Below are 26387 nucleotides of genomic sequence, written 5' to 3'. Positions count from 1 at the left end.
CATGATTTAAACATAGCTCCTGATTTCTTAAAAGTTTTTGTCAAACCTCATTGAGCCTAAAACCCACAAAAGTTGTTAAAAAACATTCAGTCCTCATTGACTAAGCCAAAAAATCAACATTCAGAAAAAGTAAGGTTACAGGGCGCTCTGAGGAGGAGATTTGTAAAAAGGATTTCCAATTAATTAGTAGGACCTTATTAAATAACTTAGCTCGAAGGTCCAAAGTCAGATGCTTAACCCATGCCATCCCTTTCAACCTTAGAAAGTGTTATCCTAGAATCTATTATTCTCCAAAATTCCCTAAAGGCCCCCCGGGCTTGACAAGTTCAGCAAAACCGTAGAGAAAGCGGGCTATAGGCAATGATAAATCAAGTAAGCAAATTGAATTGATAAAAATCACACTCCATATTATTATAGTAGCCCCCGACTGATAACTCAAGGAAAAAACTTGATGTTAGCAGTCAAAGAGGAAGATACAAAAGGTAATACCCAAGCATAAAAACGACGAAGATGTTCAATATTCCAAGAGTTGTCGATATGAGTACCGTCCTCACGTTTGAGTCGGTAAGAACCTAGCCGAGTAACTTTAGAAATTATGAACGGTCCTTCCCACAAGGGAGATAACTTGTGCCGGTCCCGTGTAGTATGAATTTTCCTCAGAACCAAGTCGTCGACTAAGAAAGCTTGCGATCGAACATTGCGATTGTGATAACGGCGCATCCCTTGTAAATACCGAGCCGACTGAATTAAGGCTGCTTCATGGGCTTCCTCCAGTCGGTTGATATCATCTACTCGGTCTTCTCCGTAGCGCTCCTCGCTGAAGTTACGAAATCGCAAAGATTCGAATTCCACCTCGCTCGGTAACATCGCTTCTGCTCCATAGACTAGAAAAAAAGGCGACTGGCCCGTAGCCCGACTGGGTGTGGTGCGCAGGGACCAAAGGACAGATGGCAACTGTTCTACCCATTTGCCAGCAGAGGGATGCAGTCGGTCAAAAACTCGTGCTTTTATTCTTTGAAGTACCATATCATTGGCATGTTCGACTTGTCCATTGCTCATGGGGTGCGCTACGGAGGCTTAACAGATTTTGATGCCGAAGTCCTCACAAAAATCTTTAAATACTCCACCAATGAATTGAGTGCCATTATCGGTGATGATCCGATTGGGTACCCCAAACCGGTGCACAATGTTGATGAAGAAATCTCTAGCCATGTCTGCCGTGATTGTGATGACCGGTTTGGCTTCGATCCACTTGGAAAACTTGTCAACAGCCACAAAGAGATGAGTATAACCACCGACAACCTTTTTAAACGGGCCGGCCATGTCGAGCCCGCAAACCACGAATGGCCAAGATAACGGGATGGTTTGCAACTCCTGAGCCGGTAGATGAGTCTGTCAGGCAAAAAATTGACAACCCTCACATGTTCGCACAATTTTGTCGGCGTCGGATATAGCTGTCGGCCAGAAAAAACCTCGTCGATAAGCCTTGCCAACTATGGTTCGTGCGGCAGCGTGATTGCCACAGATGCCTGAATGCATATCCTTTAGCAATTGTCTTCCCTCCTCAAAAGACACACAGCGTTACAGGATTCCTGATGGACTTTTCTTGTACAGCTCGGTCTCATGTACGACATAAAGTCTGCTGTGCCTGGAGATCCACTCGGCTTCGTCTTTATCTTGAGGGAGTTCTTGTTTGGTCAAAAATCTTATGAGGGGCTCTCTCCAGTCGGCTTCAATCATGCTTACTTCTTGAGTGTCCGTGGCCTCGATTATTTCTTTCCTTGGTACGGTTGGCTCATAAAGATGTTCAACGAACACGTCGGAAGGAGCTGCTTCTCGTTTTGAACCAAAATTAGCCAGCCGGTCGGCTGCCTCATTATTATGTTGAAGAACGTGGGGTAGCTCAAGGCCATCGAATTTATCTTCTAACTTGCGTACCTCCTGCAGATAGGCGGTCATGTTATCATCAAGGCAGGACCACTCTTTCATGACATGATTAACAACCAACTGAGAGTTTCCATGAACTATCAGACGCCGAATTCCCAAGGAGATCGTAATCCTTAGCCCGTGAAGAAGCGCCTCATATTCCGCCACGTTGTGAGACGCAGAAAAATGTATCCACAACACGTAGCTCAACCTCTCTCTAGTCGGGGAAATTAGAACAACCCCCGCTCCAATGCCTGAAAGCCTCTTTGACCCGTCAAAATGCATAGTCCAATACTCTGTCTTTTCCGCAGGCGTGTCTTCTTGGCACTCGGTCCACTTGGCGACGAAGTCTACTAAAGCTTGGGACTTGATCGAAGTTCGCAGCTTGAAGGATAGATCCAAAGACATCAACTCTAAGGCCCACTTTGCGATCCGCCCATTTGCTTCGCGATTGTGAAGTATATCCCCGAGTGGAAACGATGTATCCACCGTATCTGAGTGGCCTTGGAAGTAGTGAGATAATTTCCTGACGGTAATTAAAACACCATATAATAACTTTTGAACCTGAGGATATCTTGTCTTGGAGTCGGCCAAAACTTCGCTGACGAAATAAATCGGTCATTGGACTTTTTGGACATGGCCTTCCTCCTCACGCTCAACAACCAGAACCGTGATCACAACCTGGGAAGTTGCCGACACGTATAACAACAGCGGCTCTTGCAGATGTGGTGAAGCTAGGACCAGTGGAGTGGTGAGAAGTTTCTTGAAGTCTTCAAAGGCTTTTTGTGCTTCGGGTCCCCACTGGAAATTGTCGGTTTTCTTTAGCAGCATGAAGAAGGGCATCCCCCGCTCGCCAAGTCGTGAGACGAACCGGCTGAGCGCTGCCATGCAACCAGTCAACTTTTGAACATCTTTCCAGGAGCTTGGCGGTTTCATGTTGAGGATGACGTTGATTTTCTCCGGGTTGGCTTGTATGCCCCTATGGGACACCATAAAGCCAAGCAACTTCCCTGACGGTAGTCCGAAGGTGCACTTTTCAGGGCTTAATTTCATCCTGAAAGTGCGGATGCTCGCAAAGGTTCCAGATCCGTAATCAAATCTGTCGCGTCCCAAAACGACTCTAAAATACATCCTCAAAATTATGCATAGAATAATTAAAATCCATGTGAAAGCCTCCAACAATTAAAATGTGCAAAGTTAAAAGTCAAATAAGGCTTGGAGGATTTTTGTATATTTCCTAAAAGCCTAAAATACGTAAATAAATTTTAGTGGAATTTTCAGAGCACAAATAATAATTATTAAGAAATAAACAAAGCTAAAAAGGTTTTATAAAAAGAAAAGCTCTAAAAAGTCTTTTCTCCCCCCCTCCCCCTCTTGGGCCGGCTCGGCCCATCTCTCTCCCTCTCTCTCCTCTCCCCCGCGGCCCATCCGGCCTCCTCCCCGCGCGCGTGCCGCTGACGGGCGGGCCCGCCCGCCTCCCGCGCTGACGGGTGGGGCCCACCCGTCATCCCCTACCTCCCGCCGCTCCCGCCGCCTCGCCCGTGCCCTAGCGCCGCCGCCGCCGAGAATCCCGCCGCCTCCCGCCGTCCCCGCGCGCAATAAAGAGGGGGAAATTATTCCCCGTGATTCCCTCCCTCTTTCCCCCCACTTTTCCCTCTCTCTCTCCCTCGGATTCGTTCGGAAAGTTTCCCCCTAACTTCGCCGGCGCATCAATGGCGGCCGGATCTTCCGCGGCCGATTCCCCCTCATCCGGCCGCTCTCTCCCCCTCCCAACACTATATAAACGCTCCCCGTGCCTCCCTCCACCGTTTCCGCCACTCGCCGCCCTCTCTCCCCGTCGGAATCGAGCTCGCGCCGTCGTTCTCTCTCTCCGTCGTCGCCGCCGAGCTCCGGTCCGCCGCCGTCGTCGCCCCGGACCTTCTCCCGCCTCGGCGTCGCCTCCTTCGTCTCCGCCGCGTCCTCGCCGACCTCGTCCACCCCTCCGTTTCGCCCGCCGACCGCCGGAACGCCGCCGTCCCCGTCGACCCGTGCCGCGCCGCCGCCTTCCTCCGCTCCGGTCGCCGTTCCCGTCGTCGCCGTCGACCCGGGGTGAGCCGTGGACCGCCGTTTTGTTTCCCCCTTCCCTCCCCTCTCTCGGGCGCCGCTCCGCCGCGCTGGTGGTCGCCGGCGGAGACCATCGGGGCGCGGGCGCGTCGCCTCCCATCGGCTGTGCCGGCGAGGCCGCCTTCGGGCGCGCCCCGCGGCTGCCATGTGGGGCCCGGCCGTCAGCCGCCCGCGCCCTCGGGTGCGGCTGACGCGTGGGACCCACGGCGCCGGCCGGCGTAAGCCGCGTGCACCCGGTCCACCGTGGACCGAGAGGCTGCCGCGTGGGCCCCACTCCCGTGGACCCGGTCCGCGCGCCCCTCCCCTCGGCTGACGCAATAAATCCGATTTTAAATTAAAATTTAAATGAAGAAATTCGCAAATATCCATTTAAAGAGCATATAAACTTCAAATGGCCATAACTTGGCCATTCGAACTCGGAATTGGACCGTTCAAGTCTCTAATTTCTCCTTAAGAAGTCAAGAACCCATTTTTGTGCTTTGTTTCTGCTTGTTATATGGAGTTTAGTAGAGTAAAATCCGTTTCTTTTCCGTTGGTCGTGTAGACGCTGCAGCTTCGGAAGATCCGCTCTTCGTGGAAGTTGAAGCCGACGTTTGGGAAAGCGAGCAAGGCAAGTCACATCATCTTTGAACATATTGAATCCCAGTTTGTAAAATTATGTTGATTTAACTTATTGCATTATCGCTTTATTTAAATTCCCGCGTTATCACTGTTTTGTTTAGCCATGCCTATTTACCTTTGTTATGACCTTATTATTATTGTTATTGTTATTATTTCCTTGTTCACCCTAGAATAAACAAAACCCCAACTAGTGGACACTCTACTCATGGTATCACTAGTATGATTTTAGGTAGATGCTTCGCTTTTAATTAGGTAACATTAGGCGGTTTTACAACTCTAGACTTTGGGAATATTCATATCACCTGGACACTATGGAATGGTTTGGTTATTGTGGAATTGGCTTCACACCGCTCCTTCTATTCAAAATCCCCAAAAATGGTTTTAGGCTGGGCTCGGGGTGCATGGTTTTGATAGTAGCACCCCGGCCATATAAGGACCGGTCTTCGGGCCTCTGTTGCAAAGCACTACCGTACTTCCACATGTCTAGTGGGTAAGACTTAGTTTGTGGCTCAGTCTAGTTATAAACAAAAGTACACGGATGGAGATGGAAGAAGTCGGGGGTCGATGGACATCTCTAGGACAAATGAAGGCTACACGAGCTGCGGCCCGGTAGTCGAGATGTCATGGCACAGGGCCGGTGTCCTGCTGCTAGGGGCTCAGTCCTGCTTGCCTGTCCCGGGGGTTCCGGCCGTAGGTGGGATTAGGTCGGTACTCTTGTCTATGGCTAGGATGGGTTGGAAACTATGTCACGTCTTCCGTCTGTATACCGTGGTTGTCACGTCCCAAATCGACTCTAAAATACATCCTCGAAATTGTGCAAAGAATAATTAAAATTCATGTGAAAGCCTCCAACAATTAAAATGTGCAAAGATAAAAGTCAAATGAGGCTTGGAGGATTTTTGTATATTTCCTAGAAGCCTAAAATGCGTAAATAAATTTTAGTGGAATTTTCAGAGCACAAATAATAATTGAGAAGAAATAAACAAAGTTGAAAAGGTTTATCAAAAGAAAAACCCTAAAAGAAGTCCTCTTTCTCCCCCCCTTCCTTTCTTGGGCCGGCTCGGCCCACTTCTCTTCCCTCTCTCTCTCCTTTCCCCCGCGGCCCATCGGCTCCTCCCAGCGCGCGCGCCGCTGACAGGCGGGCCCGCCCGCCACCCTCGCTGACGGGTGGGACCCACCTGTCATCGCCTTCCTCCCGCCGCGTCCGCCGCTCGCCCGTGCCCTAGCGCCGCCGCCGCCGCGGATTCCGCCGCATCCCGCCGTCCCCGCGCGCCATAAAGAGGGGGGAAATATTCCCCGCGATTCCCTCTCCCGATTCCCCCACTTTCCCCTCTCTCTCTCCCTCGGATTCGTCCCGATTCATGCCCGCAAAGTTCGCCGGCGCAATCAATGGCGGCCGAGATCTCCGCGCCGGTTTCCATCTCCTCCGGCCGCTCTCTCCTCCTCTCGGCCCTATTTAAACGTCTCCCGTGCCTCTCTCCTCCGTTTCCGCCGTTCGCCGCTCGCTCTCACCGTCGGAAACGCGCTCGCGCCGCTTTCCTCTCTCTCCGCCGTCGCCGACAAGCTCCGGTTCGCCGCCGCCGTCGCTCCGGACTTCCTCCCCACTCGGCGTCACCTCCATCGGCTTCACCGCGTTCCCGTCGACCTCGTCCGCGCCTCCGTTTCGCTCGCCGACCGACGGAGCGCCGTCGTCCTCGTCGTCCCGAACCGCGCCGCCGCCTTCTTCCGCTTCGGCCGCCGTTCCCGTCATCGCCGTCGACCGGGGTGAGCCGAAGACCGCTCCATTCGCTTCCCCCTTCCCTCCTCTCTCTCGGGTGCCGCTCCGCCGCGCCGGTGGTCGCCGGCGGTGACCATCGGGGCGCGGGCGCGTCCCCCTCCCGTCGGCCGTGCCGGCGAGGCCGCCTTCGGGCGTGCCCTCGCGGCTGCCAAGTGGGCCCGGCCGTCAGCCGCCCGCGCCCGCGGGTGCGGCTGACGCGTGGGACCCACGGCACCGGCCGCCGTCAGCCGTGTGCACCCGGTCCACCGTGGACCGAGAGGCTGACGCGTGGGCCCCACTCCCGTGGACCCGGTCCGCGCGCCCCCTCCCTCGGCTGACGCAATAAATGAGATTTTTTAATTAAAACTTTAAATGAAGAAATCCGCAAATATCCATTAAAGAGCATATAAACTTCAAATGGCCATATCTTGGCCATTTGAACTCGGAATTGGACCGTTCAAGTCTCTAATTTTTCCTTAAGAAGTCAAGAACCCATTTTTGTGCTTTGTTTCTGTTGTTGTGTGGAGTTTATTAGAGTAAAAGCCTTTTTCTTTTCCGTTGGTCGTGTAGACGCTGCAGCTTCGGAAGATCCGCTCTTCGTGGAAGTCGAAGCCGTCGGTTGGGAAAGCGAGCAAGGCAAGTCACATCATCTTTGAACATATTGAATCCCAGTTTGTAAAATTATGTTGATTTAAATTATTGCATTATCGCTTTATTTAAATTCCCGCGTTATCACTGTTTTATTTAGCCATGCCTATTTACCTTTGTTATGACCTTATTATTGCTATTGTTATTATTATTCCCTTGTTCACCCTAGAGCAAACAAAACCTCAACTAGTGGACACTCTACTCATGGCACCACTAGTTTAATTTTAGGTAGATGCTTCGCAATTTAATTAGGTAACATTAGGCGGTTTTACAACTCTAGACTTTGGGTTATTCTCATATCATTTGGACACTATGGAATGGTTGGCTTATGTTGGAATTGGACACACACCTCTCTTCCTCTTTCAAAACCCCTAAAACCTGTTTTCGGTGGGGTTTGGGTGCATGCCAGTTGTGGGAAGTAGCACCCCGGCCACTATAAGGATTAAGCTCGGGCCTCTGTTGCAAAGCACTACCGTACTTCCACATGTCTAGTGGGTAAGGCTTAGTTTGTGGCTCAGGCTAGTCATAAACAAAAGTACACGGATTGGAGATGGATGAAGTCGGGGGTCGATGGACATTCTCCAGGGCAAATGAAGGCTACACGAGCTGCGGCCCGGTAGTCGAGATGTCATACGGCAGAGGGTTGGTGCCCTGCTGCTAGGGGCTCAGTCCTGCCTGCCTGTCCCGGGGATTCCGGCCGTAGGCGGGATTGGGTCGGTACTCTTGTCTATGGCTAGGATGGGTTGGAAACTATGTCACGTCTTCCGTCTGTATACCGTGGTGGTATGTGGCACGTGGTTACACGTGAGGAAGATGTGTCTTGTGGGTAAAGATGTACACCTCTGATCAGAGTAAAACCTATTCGAATAGCCGCGCCCTCGGTTATGGGCAAGCCGAGCAATGTACCCAAGTCAGTGTTATAATTCTTAAAATTTGCTCAACAACTAAAATGTGGAATGGTTGGCCTGGGTTGGCTTGGGACGAGCTGGGACCCAGGGTCGGGTTGCCAGTTCGGTCTGAATCATCGTAGGCCTTGGGTTAAGGCAGGTTCGTGTGGGTTCACGGCCTTGATTAATAATACTGTTTAGTTCTAGGATCGTGTTTACAAAATAGCTTTGAGCAACTAAATGTCTTTAAATGCTGTTTACTGCAACCCTAACCCTTTATATTATAATTCCCTTGTACTCCCTTGCATTTATTCTGCATTTGTGGGTGTGTCTTGTTGAGTACGGTGGTTGTACTCAGTCTTGCTCAATTTTTCCCAAGCCCAGAAGAGGAGCTCCTTGAAGATGAAGGCTTTGGTGTCTAGCTCGTGCCTGCCGTCAAGCGCCTGTGGTCGTCGCCCTAGTCTTCCGCTGTTTTTCGTTTGTCTCTGTGTGTGCTGGGCCTTCGCTGCCCATGTAATAAGTTAACTATTTACGCTTCCGCTTGTTAAACTCTGATTTGTATCAACTTTTGGTGTACCTTGCCTCCTGGGACAAGGATTAATGCACGCACGTCAGGAAAGCCCGTTGGGTTATTTCCGGTCGTGACAGTGGTGGTATGTGGCACGTGGTTACACGTGAGGAAGATGTGTCTTGTGGGTAAAGATGTACACCTCTGATCAGAGTATAATCTATTCGAATAGCCGCGCCCTCGGTTATGGGCAAGCCGAGCAATGTACCCAAGTTAGTGTTTTAATTCTTAAAACCTGCTTAACAACTAAAATGTGGAATGGTTGGCATGGGTTGGCTTGGGACGAGCTGGGACCCAGGGTCGGGTTGCCAGTTCGGTCTGAATCATCGTAGGCCTTGGGTTAAGGCAGGTTCGTGTGGGTTCACGGCCTTGATAAATAATATTGCATAGTACTAGAATCGTGTTTGCAAAATAGCCCTGAGCAACTAATGTCTTTAAATGCTGTTTACTGCAACCCTAACCCTTTATAGTATAACTCCTTTGTACTCCCTTGCATTTATTCTGCACTTGTGGGTGTGTCTTGTTGAGTACGGTGGTTGTACTCAGTCTTGCTCAATTTTTCCCAAACCCAGAAGAGGAGTTCCTGGAGGATGAAGGCTTCGGTGTCTAGCTCGTGCCTGCCGTCAAGTGCCTGTGGTCGTCGCCCTAGTCTTCCGCTGTTTCTCGTTTGTCTTTGTGTGTGCTGGGCCTTGGCTGCCCATGTAATAGATTAACTATTTACGCTTCCGCTTGTTAAACTCTGAATTGTATCAACTTTTGGTGTACCTTGCCTCCTGGGACAAGGATTAATGCACGCACGTAAGGAACGCCCGTTGGGTTATTTCCGGTCGTGACAAAATCATCCTTCTGCTTGGTCTTGACGACCACATCATCAACATAGGCTTCAACGTTACGTCCGATCTGAGTTGAAAAGCATCTCTAGATCATGCGTTGATAAATTGCTCCTGCATTCTTCAATCCAAAAGGCATGGTGATGTAGCAATAGGCCCCGAAGGGTGTAAAAAATGAAGTCTTTAAGCAGTCGGACTCCTTTAGTCGGATCTGATGATATCCTGAGTAGCAATCCAAAAAACTGAGTAGCTCACAGCCGGCCGTTGAGTCAACTACCTGGTCAATGCGAGGTAACCCGAACGGATCTTTGGGACAAGACTTGTTGAGGTCGGTGTTGTCAACACACATGCGCCATTGCCCCGTCTTCTTCCGAACCAGGAGTGGATTGGCCAGCCAGTCGGGATGAAGGACTTCCTTGATGAAGCCTGCTACTAACAGCTTGGTCAATTCCTCCTTGCTCGCGTCCTTTCTATCTTTTGTGAAACGGCGGAGTAGTTGCTTGATAGGTTTAGCATCTTCCTTAGCATGTAAAGAGTGCTGAATCACCTCTTTAGGAAAACCAGGCATATCAGATGATTTCCACGCAAAGATATCTTTATTATTTTGAAGAAAGGTGATGAGCGCGTTTTCCTATTTACAATCTAACTCAACGCCTATTACAACAGTCTTAGTAGGATCGGAGGGATCTAGAGGAATCTTCTTGGTCTTGGCGTCGCCTTCTCCAATCTTTGTCATCTTGGTTGCAGGCACTTCTCCTTCGGTTGCTGTGGACGCAGCCAGTCGGATTTCTTCTCGGGCGAGCGTGATCTCGCGGGTCTGAGCCATCTTGCAGCTTTCCTTGTCGCAAGTGACGGCTTGCTTGATGTCGCTCCGCAGGGATATGACTCCTTGAGGACCTGGCATCTTCATCATCATGTAGGTGTAGTGCGGGACAGCCATGAACTTGGCTAACGCCGGTAGTCCGAGTATGGCGTGGTAGGCTGTTTCAAAATCAGCGACTTCGAAGCAGATGTTCTCTGTGCGAAAGTTCTCCCGAGTGCCGAAAGTAACAGGCAAAGTGATCTGGCCGAGTGGAGTAGAAGATAGCCCGAGGATGACTCTATGAAAGGGCGCATTACTCAGCTTCAATTCTGTGTTAGGGATCTGCATATCGTCCAGAGTCTTAGCGAAAAGGATATTGAGTGCACTGCCACCATCAACGAGGGATCGTCGGAGCTTGACGTTGCGAACCACTAGGTCTAGTACCATGGGGTAACGCCCCGGGTGGACCACTCGGTCAGGATGATCTGAGCGGTCAAATTTAATTACTGTCTCTGACCACCGAAGGTATTGGGGCGTGTCAGGCTGAACAGCATTGATCTCCTGTTCGGTCAGCTTTTGCTTTCGCTTGGATTCGTAAGCCAGGGGTCCGCCAAAGATGTGGTTGAGTTCCTTGCGATGGTCTTGAAAACCAGTCGGGGCATCGTCTTTATCATCCTTCTTTGACGTGCTTTGATCTCCGTCAGTTGTCTTGTGTGCGTTCTTGGCGTATTGCTCTATGAACTATTTGTAGACGAAGAAATCTTTGGCTGCATGATTAGAATTTGGATTATGCGGACATTGGGATTTCATGATTTCGTCGAAAGTGTTGACGCGCGAACGTTGTTGGGAGGATGGTGTAGTGGTTGCCACAAGTTCCTCGGGCTTACGCTTGCGATCCTTGTGATTGGTACTTCCACTCCCCCCTGTGGTGGGCGTATCGTTCTTCCGCTTCCAAGTGGTGCCCGACTGCTTGGATGCGGTGATGGCATCTTCGGCTTTGGCGTACTCATTGGCTTTTTCAAACATCTGCTTGACCGTCCTGGGAGGCTTGCGTCCAAACTTACCGACTAAGTTATCGTGGCGAATGCCCTTGGTGAAGGCGGCGATGATGACGTCATCGGTGATGTCGGAGATCTTGTTGCGTTGCTCTGAAAAACATCGGATGTAATCTCGGAGAGATTCCCCAGACTTCTGAACAACGTTATAAAGATCGAACTGGGTGCCAGGGCGTTCAAAAGTACCCTAGAAATTGGTGATGAAGTGGTCATGGAGTTCCGCCCAAGATCCGATTGTGCCGCGGGGTAGCCCGTGAAGCCAGGACCGGGCAGAATCCGCTAGGGCCACGGGCAGATAATTTGCCATAGCTTTGCTGTCTCCTCCTGCTGCGCGAATTGCGAGACTGTAGACGGTGAGCCAAGACTCAGGGTTGGTGGTGCTGTCATACTTCTCGATTCCAGTCGGCTTAAAGCCAGCTGGCCAATCCACTCGACGCAGGTCGCTTGTGAAGGCAGCAACTCCATCCACGTCGTCGTCGTAGCGATCTGGTGAATGGTGTGGTACATAGCCCCTCGCCGCGCGGCGCTGGTTGATAGTCTCGCGAAGATCGATGGGACGCCTGCGGTGTGGGGAGCGGGGACGTTCAGCTCGACGCTCCCTGCGCTGATCAGGAGGCGAGTGGACGGATCGCTCGTCGTGATCCCTGTTCCTGCGACTGGATCCCGCGCCGATGACGCTGAGCCTTGGTTGGTGATAGTCTTGAGATCGAAGAGGGGGAACTCGGCTGCCCGTCGTCGTGCGGACGCTTGCAGAGTTAACTGGGACCGAAGCTGCGATCATGGTCTTGGTCTGATTCAAGATGTTGACGATGTGGTTGGCTTGATTGAGTGCGTCTTCCTTGAGGAGGGTGTCAAGGAGGGTGATCGCTGCAACCGCGTTCTGTTGAGGGGTGCGGAAAACCGCCGTTCCCTCGACGTCTTGCTGCCCAATGAGTTCTCGTGCTCGTCGCCTGGCATCCAAAGCACGCTGTCGCCGGTCCTTGGCCTCCTTTGCAGCCCGCTCGCGCTCCTGTTGCTCACGCTGCAGCCGTTCTCGCTCTTGTGCTTGGCGCTCCTCCTCCAGTCGGCGTCGTTCGGCTTCTTGTCGCACGCGCTGCTCTTCTGCTTCTCGGGCTTTACGCTGTCCTTCTGTCTCGTTGTCGGCCATAAAAATGCCGAAGTAGAGGGGCATGTAGTTATCTTCAAAGCCTTCGTCGAAGTCGTCGAGGTTGCGATAGTCGTAGCGGTAGCCGAAGTCGTCGTACTCTACGATCTCCGTTGGTCGTGAGTCGACACCGGGGGAGCTGAGGTAGCCGTCCAGTTGTTCCGTCGAAACTGTGCCGAGAGGCTGGAGTATGACGCCCACTTCCCTGGAGCTAGACTGGATCGGGGCCGAGGCCGGATCCGGCCTAGACCTACGGGGAGAAGACGCCCTTGTGGTGAAGATGGCAACCAAATCATCGGGGAGTTTCGTCAGGATTGGCGGATAGGCTCCATCGTCTTGATCAGGTCGTGTTGTAGTAGATTGGATCTCGTCCCAGTGGTTTGGGGCCAACTTGGTTGAGATGATCTTGGGGTATATCTCAGCCTAGTTCGGGATACCAAATGGGGCGGAGGCCTGGCCTCTTCCCGACTGGTTCGAATCCGAGTCGAGGAGATAAATCTTGCTGAAGTCGTTGGTGATGAAGTCGAGGCTGCCGAACCGGAATGCCTGCCCGGGTGGGAAGACAAAGTCGTCGATGTCGGAGACGAAACCAATCGCACTAGTCGGCGAAGAACTTGAGGCTATCCCTACCTGGCGCGCCAACTGTCGAAACAAGATTTCAGCAATACTAATAGGGGGTGGCTATCAAGCTAGAAAAGTGGATAGGTTTAGAGACAAGGAATTTTATACAGGTTCAGGCCTTCTTAATCAAGAAGTAATACCCTACTCCTGTCCGGGGATTGATCCGCCGAGTATATTATTGATCGTATGATCTGGAAGAAAATCGTGCCCCTAGAGGCACCCGGACCCCTCCTTATATCGGGGAAGGGGTCCGTATTACAAAGCACAGTCCATATCCCTAACGGAATACGTAATTACAGATAAGATACAATTGTAACCAACTAGGATCCTGGGTATTTTCTTGACGCACAAGTTTGGAATTCAACCCGAGTCCTTTTAAAGATATTCTATTTATACATGGCACCCCATACCCAGTCGGACTATACATGCCGTGTAGGTATGGGGTATCCATAATCTCCACAGGGATGCTAAGACCCAAGGAGGTTTTTTGGCTACCGGACCTCTCGTTGTTTTTTCGCATGTTTCCCCGGAGTACCGGCACAATCGCAATGAAATTCCTCTCTTGGAATGTAAGAGGACTTGGTGACAAAGATAAGAGACAACTAGTGCTGTCAACAGTATTAGAGCACAAGCCAGATATTATCTGCATTCAGGAATCCAAGTTGCACACTTTGGATAGATTCACAGTTCCGACAATCCTTCCAAACTTCCTAAGAAGCTTCCACTGGCAACCTTCCAATGGCTTTGTTGGGGACTTAATCACAGCATGGAACTGCATCAAGTTCAATGCCACCTTGAAAGAAAGAAGCGATTTGGCCCTGTCATGCTCCTTCCAGTCCACAACAGATCGAACAACCTTCCTGATCACCAACATTTATGCTCCCCATAATGATTCAGACAGGCAAAACCTATTTCATCTTCTCACTGCCTTCAGATCAACAAACCAAGGTCCCTGGATGTGTATTGGCGATTTTAACATCTACAGATACCCACATGAAAAAAGCAATGACAGTATAAATACAAGAGGAATGGAAAATTTTAATTATTGAATAAATGAAGAGGGTCTAATAGATCTTGACATTCCAAACAGAAGGTTCACTTGGTCAAACAAAAGAAGATATCCCACATTGGTAAAATTAGACAGAGTTTTGATAGATACAAACTTTCGACAACTGTTCAGCTCGAGCACTTATGGCTACAACTTCAGACCATATACATGTACTAGCTGAATTTTCAAACAGTTCTCACTCAGCCATCTTCCGTCTAGAAAACATCTGGTTGCAAATATCAGAGTCCGTTACCTTGGCTGAAACTAACTGGAATAATGGAACAAGACCCATGATAACAATCACCCAATTCAATCACAAAATCAAACATCTGCGAGCTAATGCGAAAGCCTGGAACAAGAGCAGGCGCAACCTCCCAACACTTCTGTCAGCTAACAAAGAGATAGTGGACTACCTGGACAAAGTTGAAGAATGGCGCCAACTCACCGATTTAGAATTCTACCTTCGTCAGAGGTTGCAAAAAAACATCAAAGACCTGAATGGCTTCATCACACTAAAATGGAAAAGAAGAGCCCGAATAAGATTCTGCACTCTAGGAGACGAAAATACAAGATTTTATCACATAGTGGCATCAGTCAACAGGCAAAAAAATTGCATGAAATTACTGATGGACAATGTGGTAGAACATTAAGACAACAACAAAAAACTGGACATTGCAACTTCGTTCTTTCATCCTCTGTTCAGTGAATCCTCAACGTCTGATGGAAATTTCCCCCCGTCTCTGCTCTACCCTCAACAAGAAAACCTTCAGAGCTGGTGTCAACCTATCAGGATCGTCCACAGTGCACCAAGAAACAAGAGCCCTGGGCCCGATGGATTAACAAACGAATTCTACCCCCCGCAAAAAAAAAAAAAAACAAACGAATTCTACAAGCGTTTCCTCAATAAGTTATTGCCTGATCTACAAGTAATCTTTCAAGACATGTTTGACAATAACATCGACCTGTCTAGAGTTAATCAGTCTTATATTACCCTTTTACCAAAAACAGCAAAAGCAGTTCAAATCAAGGATTCCAGACCTATATCCCTGCTACACAGTGTACCAAAACTTCTCAGCAAGACCTTAACCAACAGGTTACAGATGGAAATAATCAAGTTAATTGACCCCATGCAATCAGGCTTCATAAAAAACATATGTATCCATGAAAACTTCATTCTCGTCTTAGAAATGGTACAATCAGCCCTAAAGAAGAAGAAACCAATAATAGTACTCAAGCTTGACTTCCACAAGGCATTTGATACGGTCAGGTGGGACGCTCTGTTTAATGTTCTTGGGGTAAGAGGGTTTCCGGATAAATGGATTTGTTGGATGAAATCTCTACTCTGCACAGGAAAAGCTCAGGTTAATTATCATCAACAGAGAAAAGGGAGAACAAATTCTATACAGAAGGGGAGTCTGTCAAGGGGACCCTTTATCACCATACCTATTCATACCAGTTGCAGACGTTCTACAAAAAATGATCCAACGGGCATACAGCACAGTCGTCTTAATTCACCCCCTAGATATTGAAGGTGAATCACCAACACAGCAATACGCAGACGATACCTTGATTCTCATAAAAGGAGATGCGGATCAAGCAACAACACTCAAAGAAATTCTGGATTCGTTTGCAAGCTTTTCAGGCCTACAGATCAACTACCATAAGAGCACTCTTGTTCCAATACACCTGAATGATTTAACCAAGGAACTAGTAACACAAATCTGCAGTGTCCAAGCTCCCTACCGTGCAGTTACCTTGGGCTGCCCCTGTCAACCACAAAAATTACACATAACATGACAAAAATTACACATAACATGTTAGTACCAGTCATCTCAAAGGTCGACAGATATCTAGCTGGTTGGATGCCTCCGTCCACAGGAGGAAGACTAACCATGATAAATTCTGTGATATCATCCATTCCAACATACTACATGGCTTGTTGCTTATGGTCAGATAAATTCATTGAGGCAATAGATAAGCAAAGACGTCCCTTCTTTTGGAAAGGTGAGAAATCAGTAAAAGGAGGTCAATGCCTAGTTGCTTGGAAGACAGTACTGCTAGAAAAACAGCAAGGAGGATTAGGGATTAAGGACCTGAGGGCACATAACACAGCATTGATTTTGAAATTAGGTAACAAAGTGCTCACAGGCTCAGATGACCCAATAATGGCCAACTGGTTCAGGAAAAGATATCTACAAAATAGTATACAGCTGTAGCCCAAAACCAGTGATACACCAACTTGGAAACTTATTCTGTCACACTTTCAAATCCTAAGCTCAACAACACATGTAAAGATAGGAGATGGCAGAACAACTCTATTTTGGAAGGACGAATGGCTGGCACAACGCCTGGAATCTGCCTACCCAATTTTGTTCTCATACGCTGTGAACACATAATGCACGATACAATCACAATTTCAACAAAATTCCTGGGAAATATAGCTCCACCCCAACCACTCCTACCAAGCAGAATCAGAGCTGGAAACACTGTTGCACATCCTACAAGACATCACACCCATCCCGGAGGTAACGGACACAAGAGAACTCCTATACCCTGCTCCTAAGATCTCAACTGCAAATGCATATCACTTACTGACTTACCATGGATCCCTTTGGAAACTGGCTGACTACATCTGGCTCAACACAATCCCATTGAATTGCAAAATCTTCTTGTGGCTGGCATTCAAAGATAGACTGAACACTAAAGCCAATATGGTCAAAAAGAACTGGGATGACAACCCCCACTGCAACATCTGCCCTGCCCTTGAATCAGCAGATCATATTCTCTTAAGGTGCAAGAATGCCAACAACCTATGGAAAAAATTGGATTTACTACAGCTAGCCAACAAGTCCAAGTCAGCCCCGACTTTCATACAAGCTGTCATGGACAGGAATCACTCAACAAGTGGAATAGAACCAATATGGTTTGCTGCATGTGCATACAAGCTGTGGAAATCTCGCAACAATAGGATCTTTGAAGGACAAATAGATCACCTGCAATATATAACACAGCAGATCGCCGATATTCTGGAACTATGGAATCATAGGGCCAATGAGAGAACCAGGCAAAATATCTTGGTGTTCAAGGCTTTCCTAGGGTACAGCCCAGTGTATATACCTCTGTAAATCCATCCCACCACCCTCCTCCTCCCCTCTATCATTGTCTTACTTCTCTCTTCCTTATGCTTCCTTTATAACCTCTATTCTTGTATAATAATCTCTGTAATCTTCATTTCTATTCGTGAACGCATAATCTTCATTTCTATCAATGAAATGACTATAAGGTAGAGCATGCTCTATCTTCTTGCGTCAGAAAACAAAGTGACAGATGATATATGTAGAGTGAGATATCAAAACATGAAAATCTTAAACCGAGAAAAAGAAACAGCCAGGCTCGGTCTGCCGGATGTGCTACAGTATCCGCATCTTCATGCAGAAAGACAACATTTAGTATATCGTAAGCAGAAAGACAATTTTGGGCTCCAAAACCAGAAAGAAGGAACAAAATATGCTAACAATGTTCAGTTATAACGGCCAATTCAAAAGGCCAGCCACACGCAGCAAACTATAACTTCAGAGAAATGAACCAAGCTGCTATTTAGTCTATCAGAAGAACCAAAGTGGAAAATGCATGGAAAAGTTGGAAGAATAGTGTGCTACTATTATGGATGCACACCGGTTTGTATAACAGAGACGCATGAAGCACCGGGCATCCAACATTCATATTTCAGACCATCTGGATTCTGCACTTGAGCTAAGGCCGAGTTAAGTTCCAAAGTTTTTCTTCAAACTTCTAACTTTTCCATCACATCAAAACTTTCCTACACACACAAACTTCCAACTTTTCCATCACATCGTTCTAATTTCATCCAAACTTCTAATTTTAGCGTAAACTAAACACACCCGAAGAACTCAATGTTTTCACATTCTCAGTTCACTGCAAGGGTAAGGGTGTGTTTAGTTCCTGAAAAAAGTTGGAAGTTTGAAGAAAGTTGGGAGTTTGGAAAAAAAAAGTTGGAAGTTTATGTGTATAGGAAAGTTTTTTATGTGATATGATGTAATGGAAAGTTGGGAATAGGGGGGAAACTAAGCACGGCCTAAGTAGACAGCTAGAGTTTACAACTAAATTTGACTGCATGCAAATTCACTTCGGACAAATCAAAGGACATCCACCAAAAAAGGATGTGTTCTGACAAAATCTGAGCACAAACATGCACTTATCCACACTGAAATTATCAGGTGGAATCCAAAATCAGAAGGGGAAAAGGCACTTAAGGCAGCAAAAGGTGCAAATAAACTACGCATCCATCATTGCTGGCTAGCTATCTGCAAGTGAATTTTGTTCGAAAATGAGTTTTGTTCAGCTAATAATACTGTACTGCAGAGATAGTTACTAACAAGTAAAAGAAACAATGAAGTGGAATAAGGTCAATCCTACTACATGTTATATTTCTGCCAGCTAGTGCTACTAAATTCAGCACTGCAGATCATTAGCGCTGCATCATGTTACAACTATCGATCATAAAGAAACAGAACTATCTGCATTTTCCAATTCCCAAGACATTTGTGAACACTGCAACTTCAGTAAAAGAAGCTTGAATTGAAATGCAAATTTGTGAAAAAACATGCAGACAGAAACTAAGTGAACGGCAAGTCACCTGCAGATCAATTTCTCCACTGAATTGAGCAATCCTGCTTCAGCTTACACCAGTAACAATTTTAACATGAGAAAACCATCCAAACTCAACGAACAAACACACTAACACAGTACATGCTGATGAAGGCATGAAAGCTTAGCAACGATCACAGACTAGCCTGATCACCGGCAACAATTTCAACAACCAAAAACATGTGTCGTGTGCCTCATGGGAGAATCCAAACCGGAGGGGAGTAGTTCGACGGACCTTGCTCTGGGAAGCAGCGCTCTACCTCCGCTGGTGGCGGTGCTCCCGACCATCTCCCGTTGTCGCTGCAGGGATCACTACACCATGCCCCTAGTTTGCTTACTACATATCTGTCAGGAAAGGACCTATATGCTGTCAAATTATTTGTCAGCAAAACTTTTCCCGACAGATAGGGTCTGTCAGGCCAAGTGCTGCCGGCAAAGGTCTTTCCCGACAGATAAATATGTGCTGACAGATAGACTGATAGTGTTGCTACATATTTACCGACAGATAGTTTTACCAACAGATGGGCATTTACCGACACTTAAGAAGATTCCCAACAGATAGCATATCATTGTGTTATAGATTTGCCGACAATTAATGTATAGATGGCTAGCACAATAACTTACAAGCAATCAGTCGGTAATCCACACAAAAAAATATACTAATTACCTATTAGCATCCATTTTATGAACCATACCTCAAATTAAATTTGCAACATACATGGATGAATACCACTCCAAATTTTGCAACAGAGATTATCACTTTTAGTAAGTTACACACATGCATAACACAATATTAAACTATTCATAACTATTGTTCATCCATCAAGTAGCCTTCAAGTACCAGTATCACAATAGCAGTATTCTGATACAAATAGCAGTTGTCCATCAGCTCAAATAGCTATTACATAAATGTCCAACTTAGATATAATGGAGTTCTTCAAGTACATAGCAATAATTACATAACTTAGATGCAACTAAGGTTCTTGTAGGTGTATCGAGGTCCCAAAAACAATACAAATCATCTCTTTTATGGTTCTTGTAGGTTCTTGGTTTTTTTTTCAGCACCTCTGCTAGCCCTTTTTATGGTTGCCTGCAAAATAAGGAAAGCTATGCTTCAGTCCACAATATCACATTCCCTTTGCTGAAATAAAAAATGTAAACAGTATAGAAGATACTGCCACCATATGTGAAAGCCCAATTTTTTTCATCTAACAGTTCCATGGACTATTTTTTTCATAGAAGCAGCACATGATAGCACATGATAAGGGAATACTATATTGATAGACTTCAGAACTACTATCATCAATATATGTAAGCTAACATCCAATGCTATAATCAATGAACTGTACAGATTCAGATGCCCCAATAATGACAAAACATTACATGCTATGCAAAAATGTAGACACACCTACAAACAGGACAGTCAGTGATGGGAGTACCAAGGTCCAATAGACCACAATACCTTGCAGATACAATGTTAAGTATAACCCTCATGGAGAGGACTCAAATGAACTAATCATTGCAGATACAATGGCATTTCACTTGTCACCAAGAAGTGTTCAGTTAAGTGATCATGTCTATGAATGTTTTCATGGTTCCACACTCAAATTGCCATGCAATTTATAAAACACTCATGAAAAAAAAGTTTGTAGTACTGATTCAGCATTTTGTATATTGTTCCTATCACTCACAAGGTAAACTATTGAGTGATCACTAGTTGTTTCAAGTGAGGTTATTTGCCCTAATATAAATACATGATCATGCCGCTGGTTCAGTGGTTTAGGTGCTGGCCGCAGCTCAGTAAGACCATCAAATGAATGGGCATCAAACCTAAATTCATGGTTTGCATCTAAGAACCTACGATGACCCATGTAGCATGTCTTGCTCCCGTTCTTTAAAAACAGCGAACAAGTATAAGAGTGGCAATCAAGGCATGCTCCTTCACCAGAGGTAGTGCATCCTGCCACATATCCTAGCCCCGGATAATCAGTAATGGTCCACAATATGGCAGCACGCAATTGGAAGTACTCAGACCTAGAAGAGTCATATGTTCTAATGCCTTCAACAAACATATCTTTCATGTCATCAACTAGTGGCTCAAAATAGACATCCATATCACTACCAGGAGCTTCACGCCCAGGTATTAACAATGAGAGGATGAAATTTGGTTGCTTCATGCACATCCAATGTGGGAAGTTGTAAGGAATCAAAATAACAGGCCAAATACTGTAGTTAATGTTCATGGACCTGAATGAGTTAAAACCGTCTGTAGCTAATGCACATCTAATATTGCGGCTATCAGAAGCAAACTCAGGATGCTTCTGATCAAAGTCCTCCCATGCAAGTGAATCTGCCGGATGCCTAAGCAAACCATCTCGTATACGTCCTTCATCATGCCACCTTGTGAGAGTTGCTATTTTCTGGTTCACAAACAATCTCTGCAGCCTTCTCTTTATCGGAAAATAGCGAAGAACCTTGACAGGAACCTTGTGTACACGTTTCCCATCAAGACTCTTGGTTTCTGATTTCCATCTTGAAGTTTTGCATTTTGGACATGCGTCTTCATTAGCATGGTCCTTGTGGAAGAGAATGCAATCATTTTTACATGCATGAATGTTAACATAGCCAAGCCCTAGAGATTTTATCAACTTCTTAGCTTCATTGTAATTTTTAGGTAGTGCTGACCCCTCCGGGAAGGCATCATTCAGTAGATCTAACAGCATGTCAAAACTTCTATCTGTCCAGCCCCCAAGTAATTTAGTATGCAGCAGCCGTACTACAAAGCGTAGCTTTGAAAAGTTCTTGCTCCCTGGGTACAATTCTTGACTAGCACCCTCTACTAACTTCTGTAGAGCCTCTAAATCATCATCATTGATGGGCTCACTACTAGCATCTTCGAATTCCCCTCGATCATCTAGTCCAAATGCTAAGTCTCGAACCAAATCAGAAATGTCATCATCTTCTCTAGAGTGCTCACTGCCAACCTCATCACTGTCATGATTATCAACAAAAGAGGAACTTGTTTCTCCATGAAACATCCATGTTCTATAACCCTTTACAAATCCATCGCATATCAAGTCCTCACGTATGTCACTTCGATTTTTCCATGATGAGTTCACACATTTTCTACATGGGCATAATATTTTATCTCCTATTGCAGACTTGCTAAATGCAAAATCAAGGAAATTGTCCACTCCTTGTATATAGATTTGTGTGTGCCTAGGCTCATCCATCCACGCCTTATCCATGATGATTAGCTAACGTCCAACTTGAGTCCACAGTAATCTTTTGATATATTAGTTGATATATTAGTTGACAGAATCAGCAAACAGTAGCATAAACATAGTTGAGCAACTGTGATTTTTTTCCAGCCTATGTACAAGTCCAGTTTCTAAATACACAAATTAAGACATGATATTGGTCCCTTTCTCTTGAGTAATCTTGCAGTGTATTTTTTCCTGAAGCAACTGAGCTAGAGACAATATACACTACATTGCAGCTTACCAAGTATAAATAGTATGATTTTTATGTACTCAGATTATAGAATAATGGGAGAATATATAGGTACTAATCTGATAAAAATCTTGTTGATCTAAATTTTTTAAAGGTTAAACATGCTAATTTTGGATTTATTTCAGAATACTCACAGTGTGGCAGTGAAAAAAACAAAGTGCATAACTCTGAAGTGTGAAACAACTTGGTATGTTGCATTATTTTAATTTTATTATGTAACTTAGTCTGTCATATTTCCAGGCTATGTCTGCGGAGATGTTTTCCAGTACACTGAGTAGATTAGCCAAAGAAGCTAATATCCAAAAAAAAAAACATCTAGCTAGCTACACCACATCAATCCAAGGGGAAAAAATGCATGGGATTAACTTATTGCCATCGCAGCTAATAGGAGAGGGAGGAAATGCTGTACATGTTGCAATCACATCGAATTCAGAAACACAGCTAATCAGATCGAGAGTTAATTGAGGTACCTGCTCACTGGACAGCAAGGCCTTCTTCTTCCCAAATCGAAACACACCTTCTCTGGCTCAGGGAACCACCGCGCTGCATGGCACACATAGAAAATCATCATGATGATCTTGCGGGAAAATATGATTTCGTTTCTACCACGTACCTTGCAGCTTCGAACTTTGAACTCGCCGCCGCCGCCGACTTGGAGGAAGGTGTGGAGGAGGTGGGAGGATTTCGCCGAGGCGGAGGGGGAAGCGGGGCGCGGTGGATGGGGAGCGAGGTGGCGGCGCGCGGCGGATTTGGTGAAGGAGGAGGTGGCGGCGCCTGGTGGATGGGGAGGAGCGTGGAAGGGGGAGAGGTGGCGGCGCGCGGTGGAAGCGAGGGGAGGAGGCGGCGCGCGGTGGAAGGGTGAGAGGTGGCGGCGCGCGGTGGAAGCGGGGAGAGGAGGCGGCGACCTAGCTAGGGTTTTTTTTGGCGTGTTTTTTTTTTGGCGCACAGAATATCGGCGGTTTTTTTTATTTCCTGCCTGAGCTTTCACCGCGCTCTATCCTAGCCGTTGAATCAAGATCTGACGGATGAAGTATTGCTGACAGATGGATTATCATTAAGTTTTCCTGACATATAATTGGTTTCTAGTCTTAAAATTGTTGACAGTTATTTTGACCCCAAAAAAATTTATAATTGCTGACATATAATATGTCTTATTACATAGTATTCCCAACATATAATTTGCCAAAAGCCTTTGCCAACAAATAGTCTATCAATAATTATTTATCTTTACCGACAGATGTATGTTGGTAATCTAGTGTCATGGTGTAGTGGATACGCCGTTGGGCGGCATCCTTGTACACAACCATCGGGTCGTGGAAGCTCCGGTCGTCCAGGAAGTAGACGCCCTCCATGCCGGGGTACCCATCTGCCGCTTCGTACGATCTGGAGCAGCCTCTTCCGACGAACAGCATTCGGCCGCCAAGGTCGGGCAGCTTGGTCCAGTAGTTGTTGAACAGCTCGTCTTCTCTCTCGAACACCCGGAACGTCGTGGTCGGCAAGCGGCCAGGCTCACGATCTCCTAACCTGACGACCATGAGCAGCTTCCCTCGGGACTCCACGAGGTAGCGATCAAGGACCGCCCGTCGTCGTCGTCGTCGTCACCGCGCCGCTCGAAGTAGAGCACTGTCGTCTGCATGTCTCCGAGAGGGAATATCGGTTGACGAAACACACGGATGTTTTCCCCTCGGGTGAGGAAGAGGAAGGCGCCAGCGCCATGGCCGCTGTACAGGAGGTCCACCACATCCAGTTCCAGCTCCTCGTCAATCCACCTCGACTCGATGGACTGCGAGAACGCCTCATCGCCCATGCGCCAGAACGCGATGTGCCGTGGGTTGAGGGGCCTGCGTTTGAAGCCGATGATGCTGGCGCCGACGCATCCCTGATCAGTCGGCTGGCTAGAGAGGGTGGCGGCGACGAAGGCGACCTCGAAGTCAAATGTCAATCCCGGAAGCCGGAAGGAGGGGAAACGGATCAGGTTGGGGAGGTTGAGCTGCTGGTGGGTGATGAGGTTGAGGAAGACGTGGTTCGCCGCCTGGTCGACGGCCTGGAAGATCCAGGCTCCGTCGTACGAGCCGAAGCACCGCGCGCGCAGCGCGGCGGGCGGGAGGACGAAGGGGTGGGGGCGGCAGCCGCTGGGGACGCAGTAGAACGCGGGCCCGTCGGCTTCCGGGAGGACGAGCCGCGGGAGCGGCGGAGGCGGGGGCCGGAGTTGTAGGAGCGCGTCGCGCCAGGACCTGCAGAGGCCATCCGCATGGTGGCGGTCGATCTCGCACAGGAGGTGGCGGCCGATCTCGCGGACGATGTCGGGGACGAGCTCTGCCCACGGCGGAGACTCGCCGTCAGCCATTGGTGGGGCGAGTAGTAGTGGAGGTTCCGGAGGGATGGGAGGGGATCGAGTAGTGGAGGTGGTGGCGATGGCGAATGGCACGCGACACGAGAGAGGTTGAAGACGACGAGGAGGAAGACGCTGCTGCTAGTAGTATATATGTTGGATAGTTGCGTGCTCCAGTTTGCTTCGTTTCGAACAAATTCTGGAAGCTGCGGAGGAAGCGGAGCCTGCTTGCGTTGCAAGACTTGATCGATGGCAACTTGCAGGTTGCAATTTGAATTCAAAACTAGTTTTGAGAAGCACCTTAATTTCGTTCTGTTTAAAAGGTATTGGAAAATTTAAGTTCCAGAGAACTGGCACTCTGCAAAGTGCAAACCTCCACATGATCTGGGACTGAATATTGGGTACAGATTAAATTCAGTGGTGCAGATAAATTGGCATTGTAACATTTCTTTAAGATGGCGAATTAGCGTTGTACGGTTGTACCAAGGAGTCTATGAGTACCGGTTAGCAACTACAGCAATACTGATGAACCAGGACAATCTGCAGATTAAAAAAAATCCAATTATCTTTCCCCCAAAAAATCCAATTTTCTGTATTCCTTTGCAGCTGATCGATATGCTCATCTGCAAAAGATTACTGAAATGTCAAATAATGTTGACGATTATATCAGACTAGCTTAGTAGTTCAATTACCAATAACACGAGCGGACTTTACATTATATGCATAAAAATTTAGATCATTCAGTGAAATGCCTGACACCATCTATCACGAATGCCTAAGAACTGACAAGCATATTTTCCCACCGAATTATCCATTTCAGCACCAAAATGATGTAATACCAGCACAACCATTTCTGCATGAAACTTCATTTCTGGAACCTGCAGACTAAGGGTGTGTTTAGTTCACACCAAAATTGGAAGTTTGGTTGAAATTGGAACGATGTGACGGAAAAATTGGAAGTTTGTGTGTATAAGAAAGTTTCGATGTGATGGAAAAGTTGGAAGTTTGAAGAAAAGTTTGGAACTAAACTTGGCCTAATTTCAGCGGTGCTGATAATTGGCATTATACCTTTTAGATAATACTGAATTGGCATTGGCATCGTACTAGGTATAAAATGGATAATCTGCAGTCTGCAGACAGCAGATAGCAAAAGGTACAATTATCCATTATCTTATCTGTATTCCACACCGTTGAGATGGTCTACAAATCTTCAGTGAAGTATCAAAGAACTAGTAACTCTTGTGGACAGAAAATGAGTTCATGTTACTCTTATGAACAAGATATGAGTTCAGGTTAGTCAGTCAATTTGTTTCATGTTTGCAGTTCTGCTTTGACCCTCTCATTTCACAGTGAGTTAAAACCTGAGCTACCAGATACCACAAGCATACTTTACATCCAGCAATGCTTAAGCACTGTGCAACTAAATTTTCACATGGAATTACCAATTTCAAGATAATAATAATGTAAGCCCAACCTAACCGTTTCTGCATGCAACTTCATAGGAATAAAAACAAATAGGGTACCAGAAAATAGCAGGTGCAGGTACAGAAAACTCAATGACTGAGGTGGTGTTTGGATCTAGAGACTAAACTTTGTCATATCGGATGTTTCGACGCTAATTCGGAGTATTAAAAATATACTAATTACAAAACTAATTGCAAACTAATTGCATAAATGAGAGCTAATTCGCGATATAAATTTTTTAAGCCTAATTAATCCATAATTAGCACATGTTTACTGTAGCATCACATGGGCTAATCATAGATTAATTAGGCTCAATAAATTCGTCTCGCGAATTAGTACAGAGTTATGGAATGGGTTTTGTCATTAATCTATGTTTAATACTTCTAATTAGTCTCCAAACA

At 46.9% G+C, this 26387-nt stretch overlaps 1 long non-coding RNA gene and 1 pseudogene across 1 annotated transcript; both read right to left on the bottom strand.

Moving 5' to 3' along the window:
• Positions 1–18744: 18744 nt before the first annotated feature.
• LOC9267110 (F-box/kelch-repeat protein At1g57790-like) lies at positions 18745–24623 on the bottom strand (annotated as a pseudogene).
• On the bottom strand, positions 19461–23123 carry LOC107279711 (uncharacterized). The gene is made up of 3 exons (XR_001542002.3): positions 22804–23123; positions 22661–22733; positions 19461–19767 (listed from the first exon to the last, which is right to left on the bottom strand). It is a non-coding gene; the product is annotated as an uncharacterized lncRNA (long non-coding RNA).
• Positions 24624–26387: the final 1764 nt, after the last annotated feature.

The sequence above is a fragment of the Oryza sativa genome, chromosome 12 (assembly GCF_034140825.1).
Source record: "Oryza sativa Japonica Group chromosome 12, ASM3414082v1".
Taxonomy (NCBI): Eukaryota; Viridiplantae; Streptophyta; class Magnoliopsida; order Poales; family Poaceae; genus Oryza; species Oryza sativa.
The sequence above is the reverse complement of the archived record's forward strand: the minus strand, read 5'-3'. Positions and strand labels throughout refer to the sequence as shown.